The sequence below is a fragment of the Vicugna pacos genome, unplaced genomic scaffold (genome assembly GCF_048564905.1).
Source record: "Vicugna pacos unplaced genomic scaffold, VicPac4 scaffold_19, whole genome shotgun sequence".
Lineage (NCBI taxonomy): Eukaryota > Metazoa > Chordata > Mammalia > Artiodactyla > Camelidae > Vicugna > Vicugna pacos.
The window spans coordinates 35,224,296-35,240,174 of NW_027328740.1; the positions used below are offsets into that span (position 1 = coordinate 35,224,296).

Here is a 15,879-nt window from a genome sequence, read left to right on the forward strand (position 1 = left end):
TCCCTCCTGGTGGGTCTGTCTGTTCTGGTACCATAAGGGCTCAGCCAGCATCTGAACGTCAGTGAGATAACGTGGCCAGTGAGCTCGGGTCAAGCACGTTCTCCTCCAGTGACTTTTACTCCATTGTTGCTTTTACTATTACACAGTCATTAATTTTTTAAACAATGCTTTGGTTCAGGAGCAGAACCTAATTCTCCCCTGTTCCTCTTGGTGGGAGTGAGTAAAGTTGTCCAGCTTGAAATGCGACCACATTTTGTAGCTCAAAAGCTGTCTACACGCATCTAGGTGAAGTTTTGGTTTGGGGCGCTGACCACGTTGGGGTCCCCCGGCAGCATCGCTCCCCTCAGGCCCCTGCCTTCCCTGGATCAGGAGGTGAGGGTGGGTCTCACCGTCCCCGCGTCCCTGTCCTCATCACACTCACGTAATTTCTTGTAAATGCTGTCAAAGTCATTTTTGTTCTCGTGTGTTTCTAATTTTGGCTGTTCCTCTATTCCTTTTTCTATTTTCCTTTTTCCCTTATACCACCCCGTGAGCATGTTGTTGGGTCTGAAAATGTGGGCTGTGCACACCCTGCATTGGAATAGCCAGATCGCCCTCTGTGCCGTCTCCATCGCTATAAAAAGCAAAAACTTAACAGTTGCCATGATTCGTATATTATCCTAGTCATCTTATTTTCTACTTTTTTGGAATTTTTGCTATGTTAGCACATCACCCACTGGAGTTTGATATATGTTAAAGTCCTTGCTTTGAGGAACCTGTTAGTTCGTCCTTATATTTGGTAACAAATGCTCTCTTACTAATTTTGTTTATTTGTTTTGAAGAAGTGAGATGCGAATTGATTTAGGCGGCTGCTGAGGGATTTTTTTCATGGAGTATTTAAACTTGGAAAGTCAAATTCTGCAGCACCTTGCTTGATTCTGGCTTTTACACAAACGTGCTCGGCACGAGGTTCCTGGCTGTCGCTGTGTGACGTGCGTGACGGCGCTTCCTGGCCGGCGGTCACTGGTGAGGAAGTGGCCGGCTCGGGGGTGAGCAGCTGCAGGGGACGCTGTTGGAGGAAGCAGTCACCGGTTTTTTGTTTTTTGGGTTTTTTTTTGCATTCACCTTCCCAGTGCCATTTACTTTACTTTGCATTCATAGAGGGGCAGGAGCGGGCCTAAAACCATGCCACTCTTTTGTTCCCTTTATGAGGCTGGTTTTTCTAAGTATCAGGAAAACATTGCCTTGTCCTAAGTAACTGGTTCACTTGGATCTGGTGGACACAGGGACCGCTAAAGGGGACCGTAGCTTCCTCTCTGCTTCAGCCAGTGGGCATTCAGAGCCAGGTCTGTGGTTTGCCTCAGCAGCCGTGCAGGCCTCCCTGCACCGGCCTTTACTTTTACCCCTTTTTGGCAGTAAATAGCTGACTCTGTGTCTGTTGCAGCTGATGTCCACCACTGACGGCCGTGTGGTTATTTTGCGGTAGTGAGTCTCCAACACCCCTGTCAGCCGTGAAGGGACCTTGCATTCTCACCCCGACCCTGGTTCATCTCACCCAGGGAAAGGGCTTGGCCACCACCGTCATGCTGGACATGAGGCCTTGTTTCTCCTTTCATGCTCTGGTCCAAATGTGGACACTTCATCCTTCACTGACTTGGTCTCGCTTGAGACAGTCCAGACTTTCTGAAAGAGTCCATCACATTCTGGGGGGGAACAGAACAGAAGTAAGGGTCGCAAGTAGGAGTCTAGGCTGTCTGGGTTGGCAAATGCAGGCTGGGATCTGTGATGGCCGGTCTGTGCCCTGGAAACTGGCCTTTCCCGTGGCTCCCGAGAGAAAAGGGGTCGGAGCGAGAACAGACTTGCCTGGGTTCCTACCATCCTCATCTGCTCACTGACAGGAGTGTCAGCTAACTAGGAGCTCCCCCTGACCTCGGGCCCTTCAAACCTCAGATCACGGGAGATCCTTGAGTCCTTTTTCTGGTCCTTCTTTGTGAGAATCCAGTGCCTTCTGAGGTGACTGGCAGCAGGAGATGCCTCCCCCTCCAGGGAACTCCCTTCGGAGGACTGTGACTCAGTGCACCTTGCTGTGAGCTTGTGGGTTTCCATCGTGCTCCCTGCAGAACCAGACTTGAGACTGGCTTAGCGACAGAAATAACAAGACTGATTCCAGGGCAGGGCCAGGTGGAGGGAACAGTGGAAATTGAATGTGACCTCAAACACCTAGGTGGGTGCTGGGGCTGTTACTAAAATGGGGAGCCTGGGAGGTACCTGCCAGGAATCGAAGTCTAGAGTAAATGGTGGACATAAGGCCTTTTTTTTTGACATATGGCATTTTTAAGATGCCATTTGTCATCCAAGTTAGGACTTCCAAGAGGCACTCGTGTCTATGAGCCTGGGGCTCAGGTGAAGGAGCCGGACTAGAGATACACATTGGGATTCGTCATTCTTAGCTGGTGTTCACAGCCGTGCAAGTGGATCAGCTCATCTCAAGAGGTGCAGACTGTGTCTGAGGGGGGGCAGGGCTGTGCCTGGTTTGGAGGAAAGCCCGGACCATGCAGCTTTGGTGTGTCAGTCAGCGGCGTTTGTGATTTTCAGAGCAATGGCATTTATCCTTAAGGTTCTGGGGGGTGGGCAGGGCCACACAGGAAGAAATCTGAAGAGAGGGTTTTGGCCACGTGTGCGCGTCTTGGGACGATCCAGAAGCTGCCGGGTCCAGAAGGGGAAACTCCTCAGAAGCTGGAGTCGGAGTGGGGAGTTGGGAGAATGTAGTCACACTCTCCTGTGATGAAGGGAGGGAGGCCTAGGGAGTCCGCACCCTAGCGGACTCTCTTTCCCACGAACAAAAGGCAATCAGACAGAAGATTTGAGGTAAGAAGGGATGGGCGTTGGGAGAGGAGCCAACCTGGAGAACGGTGGTTGAACAATTCTTGAATAGTCTCCCTGAAACATAGAGTTAAAAAAACCCAGACTCTTAAGAATATTGATAGTGACTGGGGAGGAGGCAGTTGTTTTTCTGACCTCCTAAGGGTAAGGTATGTATCCGGGGATATACAGAAGAATCGGGCAGTCTGTTCCTGGGGCTTCACCCTTACCAGGGGGAACAGTGCAAGTTTAAAGGGGGAGAAGGGCAGCGGAGGGAAACTAGCCAGGCCCCGTGTCACGTACCAGTCGGCCGCCCTACTTGCGTGTTGCATTCACATCCATGCCTCCCAAGTGGGCGGTGGCAGCCCCGTTTTGAAGATTGGGAAGCCTCCTCAGAGGTTTAAGGAATTGGTTCATTTAGCAGCTAGTAAATGCTGTAGCAGGATTCCAGCAGGGCCTTGTCAGACTTCAAGGGCATGTTCTCTCTACTAATTCCGGTTGTACCTGAAATGGTGAAGTGAGTCAGTTTCGGAGCCTTTCAGAGAAAGTACGCTTTAAGTGCCTCAGGACTGTTGCACAAAGCTCAGTGTTCTTTCATGGTTCGGAACCACCGCAGTGCTTTTTGCCCCACAGATGTAAGGTCTTACTCCTTTGACGATGGCGTGGTTGTAAATGACATACAGGTGCAAAACCACACTTAGCAGCTTCTGAAGGGAAACTCTCCTGTTCTCCCTTGATCGGCTTTCTTCCACGGGATGTAACTGTGCTGCAGCTAAGGCCTGAGCTTTCCGTATGGAGTGAGGGTTTGATATCCAAATTTAGCATAGAACAGTCAGATGGAGAAAATCGAAGATGACAATATATTTTGGGGTTTCATTAGACAAGACATACTATCTGTTAATGGCTCATAAAGCTAATGAAATTGAGTACAGAACATTGCATTTCTTACTTTCTACTGAGAGCTGTCTTCCAACATAAGGTTCTCTGCTTTGGAACTTCAGCTCAGCCACTAGGGCGCCTGTCATTGTGTTGGTGTGATTGCATTTACACAGTGCATGTAATCTGGGCTTCCTTTGCCCCAAACACTCCAGTGCAGAATCATAGGCTGTAGCCATCACTTAGTTATACAAATACTTCTAAAACTATATGATACCAAAAAAAATAAATAAATAAAAATAAAGAGAGAGAGGGAGATTGCCTTTATCAAAGTTCCTTTGGATTTTAACTGCAAAGTGTTGTTGAGCAGCTCTGGTTTCCTTTGGATATGAATATATACATTTCTTTGCATGTAACTTGGATTTCAGGCTTGAACACCAAGCTCTTGTTTTCCATGAGCCACAAAAATCATAGCCAAATGACACACGTATGAAACAGTTTATTCTTTTTATCTGAGACAGAATCCTTGAATTTGGGACTTGAGCTGCGACTTTCCTGTTTGCTCTTCCCACCCCTCTTGTCACCTCACTCCTTTTTCCCACGTGGCCTCCAAGAGGTCATGGTCTCATAAGAGCAGGTGGACAAATACCAGTTGGTCGCCAAGCAGTGCTGCTGTAGATGGAGCCCAGCCAAGAGCTAAAGGACATCATCAGGGAGGACTTCCTGGAAGAAATTGGCTCTACATTCAGTTCTGAGGACAGAGTAAGAGTCAGCCAGGGGAAGGAATCAAGAGGGTGACTCAGGTGGCAGGAGCAGCCCGGGTAGAGGCCTGGAGGCTTGTGGGGTGGGGACTCGGGGAGACTGCCCTGTGTGGTCCAGGGTGGTGGGTGACCCTGCTTTGAAGGACACTGGAGAGGGCCTAGGGGTGGAGGGCTTTGGAGGAGCTTGGTTTTTACTAGAACTGACACAGAAGAGGCAGTGAAGGGTGTCAGCAGGAAGTGACCCTTAGGAGAGCAGCTCTGCCTGTCCTTTTGAGTCCCACCCCTTCATTCTTTTATTCACAAAACACGCAATTCTGAGTGTCTAGGGGAGAGGGGGTGGACCCACAGTAGTAAGCAAAATGTACTTGCTTCTTGAGAGCTTAGCAGTGTCAGAAGTTGACTTAGATTAAAATGTTTTATTAACACAGCAGGGCACCTAATCCAAAGTGCGGAGGTTGGAGGGAAGGAAGACTTCCTTGACAAACAGTTAAAATGAGCCTGGAGGCTAGTGGGAAGTAGCAGCAGGTCACGGGGCCCCTGAGGTCACTGGGGACCTGGTACTGAGGTGAGGATGGACAAGCAGGGTCGGGGATGGGGCTAGAACTCTACCAGGGAGCCTCTGATGGGTTTGAAGTGGGGGAGATGTAATCAAATTTGTGCTTTGGGAAGGCTGCCTTGGCTGTGTGTGTGTGTGTGTGTGTGTGTGTGTGTGTAGCGGGGAAGAGGGGGAGGGTGTCACCAACTGGGAGGGTCATTAGAAGACCATTCACAGGCTCGGAGGCCACCAGTGGGAGAGGGGCGTCGGGACTGCTTGGGGACCGCAGGGGCAGAGTGGATGCCGGGTTTCCTTGTGTGGAGGGCTTGTTAGCGGGGTCGCTCTAGCGACACCTTGTGGCTGGAAGTAAACAGATGGAGGCCGCCAGGTGGACTTACCTCTTCTCTCCTTCCCTGCCTTGTGTGATGATCTTAGCTCTGCCAACATATGGAACAGAAGAGCTAAGTTCCAGAGTAGCCCAGGACTTTGCTGGGCTCGTTCAAGTGAGAGCAGATAGGATTTAGGCTTGTGTTGAGATCTGTAAGTTAACTTAGCTAGAAACGTCCTGTCTTTTGGATTTTCATAGGGGTAGTAATTCTTGATAAAGATTGCTTTCTTGGTGAGAGGAAATTTAATACAACTGATGTCTTTCTCAAAAAATATCTTATCTTTAAGAAATTTAATATTCAAAATAATAGGAATATTTTAAAATGATAAACTAAGGCTTTCGTGTAGTTTCTTTGGTTTCTGAGTTGATGTGTAGGTAGACCCTTTGCATTACATAATAGCACATCTTTGACAGTATTTAAAGAGCTGTTAGTGAGCGCCCCCAATTTGAAAGCATCATTAAAGCTTGCTCTGAAATAGTGAAGTCATATAGGTCTTGTTTGCAGAAGCCAGATATTTGGTTTATAATCTGCAGCATAGCTCCCTTTATAAAATAATAATAGATTCAAAATTAACAAAGTGGAAAATAATTGATTTTTTTTAAAAAATGAAACATAAACTTTCTTGTGCTATTGTTGCAACTGGAAATTTTGAAAAGAAAAATCCTATTGTAATATCATCTAAGTGAAATACATATATGTCTGTCACATTTGAATAGTAACTGCACAGTGGTTTTTGAAGTCAGGATCATTCCAGCTCAGATACTGGCAGTGATGGTTGCTGGTTTTCAATGGAAGAGCCTAAATTTGCTTTCTTAGCTTTATTCTTTTCTTTTCTTATATTTTCTTTTCTTTTCTTTTCTTTTCTTCTCTTTTCTTTTCTTTTCTCTCTCTCTTTTTTTTTTTTTTTTTGGGTAGAGCGAGGGTTGAGTAGTGCTGTGCCAGCATGATTTGGGGGCAATTTGTGGGCAGATGTCGTGCAGCAGCAGTGAGATATTTCCATGCATTTTACTTTCCGGACATCACCAGGGAACATGTGTGGTTTGTGCCTGCAGGATGGGATGCTGCAGGACTCCCTGGTCCATCAATGTTATGTCTTGGAGCTGCTCCGGTCAGTGAATGATTTTCTGTGGCTTGGAGCTAATGTGGTCTGATGCAGATGATCAGATGTGTAACTAAAGTACTGTTACTTGAAATAAGAGAAAAGCTAGCAAAAATGTCTCTAAAATACAGGATGAGGGAGGAGAATTGGCTGAGCTGCTTGCAGTGGGGAATATTCTCAGGTGACTCCCTCACTGTGTCTCCTGTCACTATCCCCCACAGCCCTGCATGGCAGTCCTACTGAAGCAACCATGCACTTTCTCAGAAACGCGCTGAATTTCCTTGTGCCTCTGATTTTTCACTTTGTTTTTGAAAGCACATCTTGCCCTTTGCTTAAATGCCATCCCTGCTAGCCACCACTTACACTCATTCTTCTGGACCTCGTCCATATATAGCTGCTGAATGAAAGAACAAAATGTAGTATCTCCATTTAGTGGAATATTATTCAGACATAAGAGTGAATAAAAAAGAAAAAATAAATAAAGGGGAATATGAAAAAAGCCATCTGCTCTGGGTAGTCCACCCTGACTGCTCAACCCGGCCTTTTCCCTTTGAAACCCCACCCCTTATACCCCACTCTACTATTTTTGATAGTATTTACCACCTTCTAATAAAGTTTAACATTTTCAAAAAAAAAGAGACATGCTGATACCACTTCAACATGGGAAAGCCTTGATAACAGCACGTTAACTGAAAGGGGCCAGACACAAACGGCCACATATTGTTGATTTCAGTGATCTTAGAAATGCCCAGAATTGGCTCATGCAGTGGCAGAGAGCAGATGATGGTTGCAAGGGGCTGGGTGGAGGGGGGTTGTGGAGTGACTGCTAGTGACAGGGGTGTTCTATTGGGGTGATGAAGTGTTCTGGAAATAGATGGTGGTGAGGGCTGCACAACCGTGAGTGTGCAGAAGACTGCTGAGCGCTGTCTCTGGGAGTGCTTGTTGTTGGGGCGGCTTTATTTTGTTCTCATCCTGTAATGTGAAGGGTCATCTTGTGCTGAGACCATTCAACTCCTGTGAGTGGTAAGGCTAAGAGACTTTGCAGAGTCATGTTTCTTTTTTCCCCCTTGCTGAGTGTAGGCAAAAATGGTTTAAGCCTGAGAAAGTGCTCCATATGCAGAAATGTCTTTCAGTTTTGGCTGGTGTAAAAATCTTGTGAGCTTTTTAATCATTTAGGACAGTCTGTAGGGGGAAACAGCCTGTGAAGCCTGGGTGAGACTTGGAAGAGCCGCGCTACCCTCCCAGACACGGGTGGGGATTTCACCCCCATTCAGGCAGTGAAGGGCCAAGACCCGTGAGAGGAGTTGACAGTCATGAATATTTATGTGTATCCGCTGCTTCATCTTGGATATTAATTTCTACCTGAGTCATTTTGTGGCAGCAGCCTCATCCTACATCAGGAATTTATAGTATCTGCTCTTTGAGGTGAAGAGCTGACAGACTTGATTATTTAACAGTCTATCTTGTATTGATATCTCAGATTCCTTTGTCAACCGCAAAACAGCAGAAATACAGACGTCCTTTAATGCCGATGTGACCTGGAGCAGGTTTAGTTTCTGTACCTCAGTGACCTTATCTGCGTGTGGGGAAGATGATAACAGTGCTTCCCTCAGAGGGGCTGGTGAGAGGAGACTGAGAAGCACAAGTGGAAGACTTACACGAGATGCTCATGAATGACAAAATTTAGTGCTCTCAGCCTGGTGAGGCCTCAGGGGCAGAGATGTCAGAACAGAGCAGTCCTAGCCGGAGTTCGATCCGCATTGGCAGGTTTTATGATCACTATCACCACTGTGGGTTATCAGGTAGTTTTAAGACTTGGTAATATGAATTCATGAATAATGTTAAAGACTAGACAACTCAGATCCGGTTTACATAGTTCTCAAGATTTCCTGTGAGAAATGGATATTTTTTCCCCATCTTAAATCTGAGTGGATTCTCTAAAAAAATTCTGTAGTCCTCCATCTTTTTCCTTTAATTCTCCTTTTTTTTAAATAAAAGTTTTTAAATGGAGTTACTGGGGACTGAACTGAGGGCCTCATGCGTGCTGAGCACATACTCTCTCAACTGAGGTATACTCTCCCCCATAATTGTTTTAAACTTTACTTTCTTAGTATTCAGAGGTTAGAGGCCTCTAATTCTTTTTTTGGAGACTTGTCCATAAACCGGTAAATCTAAAATTAATGGACAAAATTTGGTTTATTAAAAAAATCATTAGAACTTTTATCAATCCATTCAAAAGGAAATGCTTATTGAGTTAAAATGTTTCTCCTTTATGGTGATTTCTAATTTTTGGTCTAGCTTAACTTATTAAAAGTAATCCTCATCATCATAATGACCAAGCTTGCTGTGAGTGGACACCTACCAAAGGCTAAACTGTTTTTCTCATGTTTTAGTTCAAAGCAGGTGTTTGACGGTAGGTATCAATGTCTCCTTTTTGCAGCTGAGGGATTGAGAGGTGGGCAGCTTGTCCCAAATCAAACGCAGCTGGCGGTGCCTAGCTCGGTGCTGGAATCCAGGCTGCACAGGATGCATTCTCAATTTCTCCTCTGATCAGCCTCCCGTTGAGTGGTTTCCCGAACTCCTGTGAGTCCATAAATGACCGATTTTGGCGATCTCAGCCTGATGAGGCCTTCAAAGGAGAGACACCAGTGAGAATGTGAGACAGAGCGGCATAAATTAAAATTGTACATTTTCACAAATGTTGCATTCTCAGGTAATGACTTAAATAGTTTATGTTTTCTTTATATTAGTGCTATGTAAGCACTAAAAACAAAACATTAAAAATGATTATAGTGCAAAATAGGAGTGGGCTTTGAAAGTCCAATCATTGCTAATGATGTTGCTTGTTTTTCTCTAGTGGTGCTTATTGACAGAATAATTTACAATGACTGAATTTGTTTTATGTATGTAGTCTTAGTATGGAGGAAAAGTTTGTCAGTGCATATTGAAAGTAAAATCTTTACTCTTTTCTTTCCTGATGATAAATATGTACGTTGTTTCCATGGCTTAAGTATATTTCCTCATTTGTGAAATTTGAGTGATGCCGTTTACCATGTCTGACTGTGAGAGGTAGACGCCTTGTATACAAAGCATCCAAGAGCTGCTTAGTAAAAATGTGCTGTCACAATGACAGATAGTTTAGAAGGATCAACTGTGAATACTAAAGAGGGTGGCTTGTTTCTGATGCATATTCAATATGGATATATATGAATATGGCTTAAAGTAACAAGGATTCAGGGTTTTGTGTGTGTGTGTGCGTGCAGTATGAAGTTTTAATGAAATCTGTATCATTCTATTGAGACAGGGACTAGTTAAATTGACTTAAGCAGACGACCTTGAAGATTATTTACACAGAATGTGTATTGTTACAACTCAGTGTTCATGCTGCCGTGTAACTATACACTCAGACATTTAAATTCGTAGGACTCTGACCAGAAGCATTAAGTTTAGAAAAATCCACATTGATCATTTTCAGGGAATAAGCTTCTCTCTTTTGTGATTAAAGAAAATTTTGATTTATTTTTCTGCACTCTTAATAGGTTTTAAAATATCAAAACATTGATTTGACATGTCAGCTTTTTTAATAGAAAAAAGCTCATGCTGTTTTAATATGTAAATAAATGTTTTTGTATTTCAATACACTTCTATGATTTCCTGGCTCTTTGAGAAGTATTTTGCAAGATACTTAGATTACCTCCTGTTGGAAAAATACAGACATGACTTTTATGAATATAGGCCTAGTACAGGTCTGTTGGTTTTTGCTACAGTGCAAGACATGAGGACTAGGAGAGCAGTATGTGCTACATAAGCTTTTAGTTATCTGATTCTTGTTTCTGATCCACAGGCAATTTTTGTGTTGCACCTTTCCAGGCAACCAGGAAGGCCTTTTAAGCCATAGGTGGCGCTGTTACACCTTCTTACAGTCTTAACTTTCCTGTTTGTAAAGGAAGTCTTAAACAACGTTTTTTTTTTTTTTTGATTCCTTTGCTTAGTGCTTCAGGGTAGCACAATGTCCATTATGTCTGACTACCTGGAACTATTATTCTGCTTATGTCTTAGTTTTATTCTATCATCTCGCTGTGAACATTTCAGACTTCCTGTGCAAACAGTTGCAACATCGGACTTTTCTTGCAGTGTTAGAAACCAGTGAGCCGGGATTTTATAAAAGAGCTAGAAGCGGCCTCTGGAGCACCTTAAAGCTGAAAAGTGTACTGAGTTCCCTAAGTATTATCCCCACCGCTGTGTGTCAATGGGTGGTAGGAGATTTGGTACATATACAAAGGGGTGTGGTGTTTTGACTTGGGTTTGCGTGCACGCGCTGCCACTGAGCTACGTGATCCTGAGTCAGTTCTTTCTGAGTTTTTCCCTCGTCTGTGAGATGGGGACACTCATTTCTGCTTTGTAGAATTGTGAGAATTAGAAATTATGTAAAGTGTTTAGCACAGTGTGTATGACAAGAGGGCTCATAATCTTAACTGCTATTTGGTGTGAAGCCATCATTTGATAGTCTTTGGCAATTACTGAGAAACAGGAAAATAAGAAAAGCTGGTTTTATGATGAAAGATATTTGAGGAGGTTCCATAGTTCCTATACACATAATTTAGCATCAGCAGAGTCAGGACAGTTACACAGTCGCCCTGAACCAATGTTAAGCCACAGAATTTTTGTTACTTCATATATGTTGGGGCTTAAGGGGACCCAATACTTATACACATGTTGTGTCCAGCAGCCAACTGAGAGATGACAAAGAAGAACAGGCAGGCGATAAATGTCTCCTTTATTACTGATGAAGCCACGTTCTCCATGAAATTCAGGGCTGTGGGAGAGTGAGTGTCATGACACTATGTCCCAGAATTAGAGACTTACGCAGTCCCAGGTAACTCTGGTCCACAGTGAGCATTCCCTTGAGAGATTCTGACCCATAATGCACAGGACTGTCTTGCCATGGAACTGAGCATCCCGGCTGCTTCCTAAGGGTGGCCAACACTGGAGGGGAAGGAAAGCTTTCATATGCCCTGCTTGTCTCCCCGGACTCACACCTCAATCTGTTAGTGTGAGGAGGGCTAGCCGTGGGCCAGTGGTCAGGGGTGTGAAGGGAGAAGCAGTCTCCCATGGACCAGAGGAGTGGGGAGGAGGGAATCCCCCCTCAGATTAAACAGGTGGTGGCTTGAAACAGAAGGGTGCTCCTCAAGAGTTTATAAGAGGGGAAATAAGGATTTCCTTTGGGACTCAGAATAGTCATGAAACACAGAAGATGATTAGATGGGAGACTTGTAAATCACTTTCTTATTAAATTGAAATTTGTTGGGCACCAAAAATGTGCTACATTCTTTTCTGAGAGTTTTACAGAAATGAATCCTCCAATTTTCACAACAAGTGAGTAAGAAAGATTTGATTGTTATCCCAGGTTTACAGTGTGGAAATTGAGGCACACAGAGGGTAAGTAATTTGGCCAAGGTAACAGAGCTAGTAAGTGGCAGAGCTGGGATTTAAATCCTGGCTATCTGGTTTCCAGGCTCCCAGGGATGGGCTTTGGGTGTTTACAGGTATCTGCATCCCTGGATCTCTGTACCTCTGCATCAGTTAGACCAGAAAGGACAGGGAAAGTGGAGTTATACAGGTGCTCACAGTCGTGTCTCAGCCACTGTCCATGGAGTGTGCCCCGTGATTGGCATTAATTGTTTTCCAGGCAGTAGATCTGTTCTTATAACAGAAATTTAGTCCATTGAGTTAATCTAGAAACCCTTCCTGCTCTGCTTCTGTCCACGCTTGCCATGTGACTGCCTGCCCGAGATTGGGCCGTGGAGGAGAATCTGTACTCATGGTTGAACTCTGATATTTCAATCTGGTTTGTAGTTTCACATCTCCTGTTACATTAATAAATTAAATTTCTGGTTTTCTTGCATCAGTGTGTCATAAGTTTGCTTAATGTGAAACCAGTCCATGGGAGCCCAGGGGTGCTGACGGTATAATTTCTGAGCATGTGGCATTTCTACCCGTGCAGAAATGGCTGGAGGATGTCCACCTTCCTCACTGATTTCTCCCAGCAGCAGGGTCCTCTCCCACCCCCGGATGTGAGGATGGGATCTCTCTGAGTAGGCCATTCAGAGGCCGAGTCCACCAATCAGATGAAGTACCTGGAAGTGGGTTTAATAGAAGAAAAGGGCTTCCAGGTAGTCCGATGGGCTGTTTGAGTCCGTTTGGTGAAAAGATGTCCACTGTCTGTGGTTGAGCTGCTTCTTTGCTGTTTAAAAGTCTGTATTACATGAAGGGATTTTAAAAAGCAGAAAGGTGTGATTTCAGGTGGTACATCCGCACCGGTGAGTAGTGCTGGATGACCGCCTGTGTGAGGAATAGACAGAGTCTTACAAACTTCATAAAACAGCTTTTAAAGCTCTTCCATCTGAGTGCACTTCGTATGGGGTCCAGTTCATGACTGGTCGCGCTGAGAGGGCACGTAACTGATGATGGCAGAAAGGACACGGAGGCATCAAAAAGGTCCCAGACATGTTCTGTGTTTAGAGGATGGGGCACAGAGTAACATATTTGAGCTGGTTTTTCATTGAACACTTTTGAGTATTTTCTAGGACTCCCCAATCCCCCATGGTTCCATGCAGCTGGGTGTCCCCTCAGTGCAGCTCTGTCAGCGCTTGCCCTGGGCTGACGCGGTGTCACGGGGAGCAGGACGGTCAGTGTCCCCGGCTCCTCCGAGCTCCGTCTCCTCATCCGCAGAGCCGGGTTTCTCATCCGTGTCTACTTAGTAGGATTGCTGAGAATCACACGTGATGGTTGTCAGGTGTGACTTTTGGTTGTCTCTGTGATTGGCGTATAGTCAATATTTGATAGAAACACTTGTTTTTTATTATAATTGTGGCTCCTAGATTGCAGTGGTTTTTAGTCTGCATTTATTTTTTTATATAAATTTATTCTTATTTTTAAGTAAGCACTTGTATTTATTTATTTTCATGAAGGTACAGGGGATTGAAGCCAGGAACATGTGCGTGCACAAAAGGTGCTCTACAATGGAGTAATACCCACCCTCCTTGTCTGCACTTAAAAATAAATATTTCAATACACAAAATATTTCTTAAACACCATCATGGGTCCTATTTTCTGCATAGACAATTGAATACATATGCCATCTCAATAAGAATAAATGTCATGGGGACATACCTTTCTAAATCTGTTTACGTGTTTTAAAACGATCATAGCTAGTGAAAAACACGAGTCTTGGATCCACTACTTCTTAGGGTCTGCTTTGCCATCATGGGGAATTACATTCTACAGAGAAGGCTTATTGGATCTCATTGATATTTGGATGATTTTGCAATGTTCAAGGCTTTCAAAAGCTGACCGTTTTGTATTTTAAACTAACTACAAAGTTATCTTCTAGAAGTTGTAAGTCCTTAGCTTGTGAAGTGCCCAGTAATTCAGTTTGTATATGTCTGTGTCTCTGTGAACGTGTATGTGTGTGATTTCAGGAATATAGCAATAAGTTCCATATAGCCTTCTGAAATCTTTCTCCTCCAGTTCAAGGTGTAGGTATATATTTACACAAATAAATTGATACTCTTTTGTGATTTGGCATATTGGTGGGAATAAGAGGTTCTCATAATTGTTTCAGAAGGGTTGGGGAGCATGAGCTTAGAAAATGGGAGGAGATAGAGGCAGGGAGGTTCTTTAAACTTTGTGCAAGATGAGAAACAGTAGCTTTTCTTTTTTCTTCTAAAGCAAACTGGCACTGAATTGTAACATACTAATACTCAGAATTGCTTTTCTGATCAGAGACAAGTGCCTCAGATTTTTCAAGGCAACATGAATGATGAAATGTGTTTTAGCAGTTATCTTTAAAAGTAGTTTTATTTTTCAAGTATAAGTCTATAGACTGTTCTTTTTTTCCCAGCTGTACAAGAATTTCTCATTGATCCAGGTACGTGATCAATGTGTTTAGTTTCTTTGGGTTATTTATTTTTTTTAAGTGCTTGATTCATTCTGGTGTGAATGAATGTTTAAAATTTCTGGATTTTGATCTTTAAAACTTGCTGATTTATCAGAACTGCAAAAAACCTGATGTTTGTTCCTTGTTTGGTGGGGCAACCTATTGATTTATGTTGTCTGTTATAGAGGGAAATTCTTCCTCTAGCCTGTAGATAATTAAGTGAATGGTTTGCAGTGTGCCTTAAAAATTATTTGAATGCATTGAGCATGTTTGTCCAGTGAATTTTGGATTGAGTCATAATAATGACTTTGCTTTGATTCTGTGGCTTTTGTCCTCTCCACAAGAATTTGAATTCTCTGTTGCATTTTGTATTCGTGTTCTTAACAGGGGAAGGAATTTTGCATTTTTTACAGAGGTGGGTTTTCCTATCCCCTCTGAATTCCTTCTGTAATTGATACAGCGAAAATCTGTTATTGCAGTGCTTAATTATTTCATAAAAAATTTTTTGGCTTAATCAGAAACAATGACAAAGAATGATAATAAAAAATACGAAAACCTTCCTTCCTTTGAAGAATAGAAATGAGGTGGTCAGGCTCACGCATGCTTTGTACCTGACACACTTACTCTCATGTCATTGTGTATCATGAGTCGGAGATGGAGTTGCTTCAGGTTGATAGATTTTTGTTTTAACATTTGTGTTGAATTCATTCTCTAGGCATGATGATTCCTGTTGCCTTTGTGGAAAGTGTAGATGAAGGGAAACAAATGCTTTGTTTTGTTTTCAGGAGGCCTGAGATGCTGATGAGAAAAGAGTAGAGGGTGGGCTGAGGAAAATAGTGATAGACCCTAACCTCCAGGCTGAAATTGATGAACAAAGAAATCAATTAAGTGTATTGGTATTTGACTAATAGAAGTCAGACAGCCCAGACTGTCTAGTTATGCCCAAAGGAAAGTACTGAATTCACCTGCAGAATTAGGTGCTTTACCATGTAGAAGCAGCTTAGAGCAATCAGAAAAATCAGTGATGAGATATAAAAAGAATATAATATCTTTTATTTCTGAAACTTTTCTACATTAAGTTGTGTAGAGCTAAAATTAAGTTTCAAGCACCAGGAGTTAAGAGTTTAGGTGGTTCTGTGGGATCGTTATTCAGGGATGTGTCTAGACCCTGCTGGAGTGGCCGAAGCTGGCAGCAAAAGATCCAGAGCCAGGATTTGTCATCCTAGGATGTCCTCCATAATGGTTCCATGTGGGAGCCCATGATTGAGTTAACAAGTTGTAACACATCCCAGCCGCCTGTCAACTTTAAGAAAAAAAATGTGCTTATTAACTGCTTTAAAGCAAACACCTGTGCATCCTCACTCCTGTCTCCTTGCCATAAAAAGCAGAGACAATGCCTTGCTTGCATATTTGAGGTTATAGATAGCACACTGCTTATT

The 15,879-nt window shown here is 43.6% G+C and overlaps 1 protein-coding gene across 3 annotated transcripts in view; it reads left to right on the forward strand.

Annotated features, from left to right (window-relative positions):
* LOC140692908 (uncharacterized) overlaps positions 1-15,879 on the forward strand; it is a 417,598-nt gene that overhangs the window by 9,988 nt on the left and 391,731 nt on the right. The window lies entirely within an intron of this gene.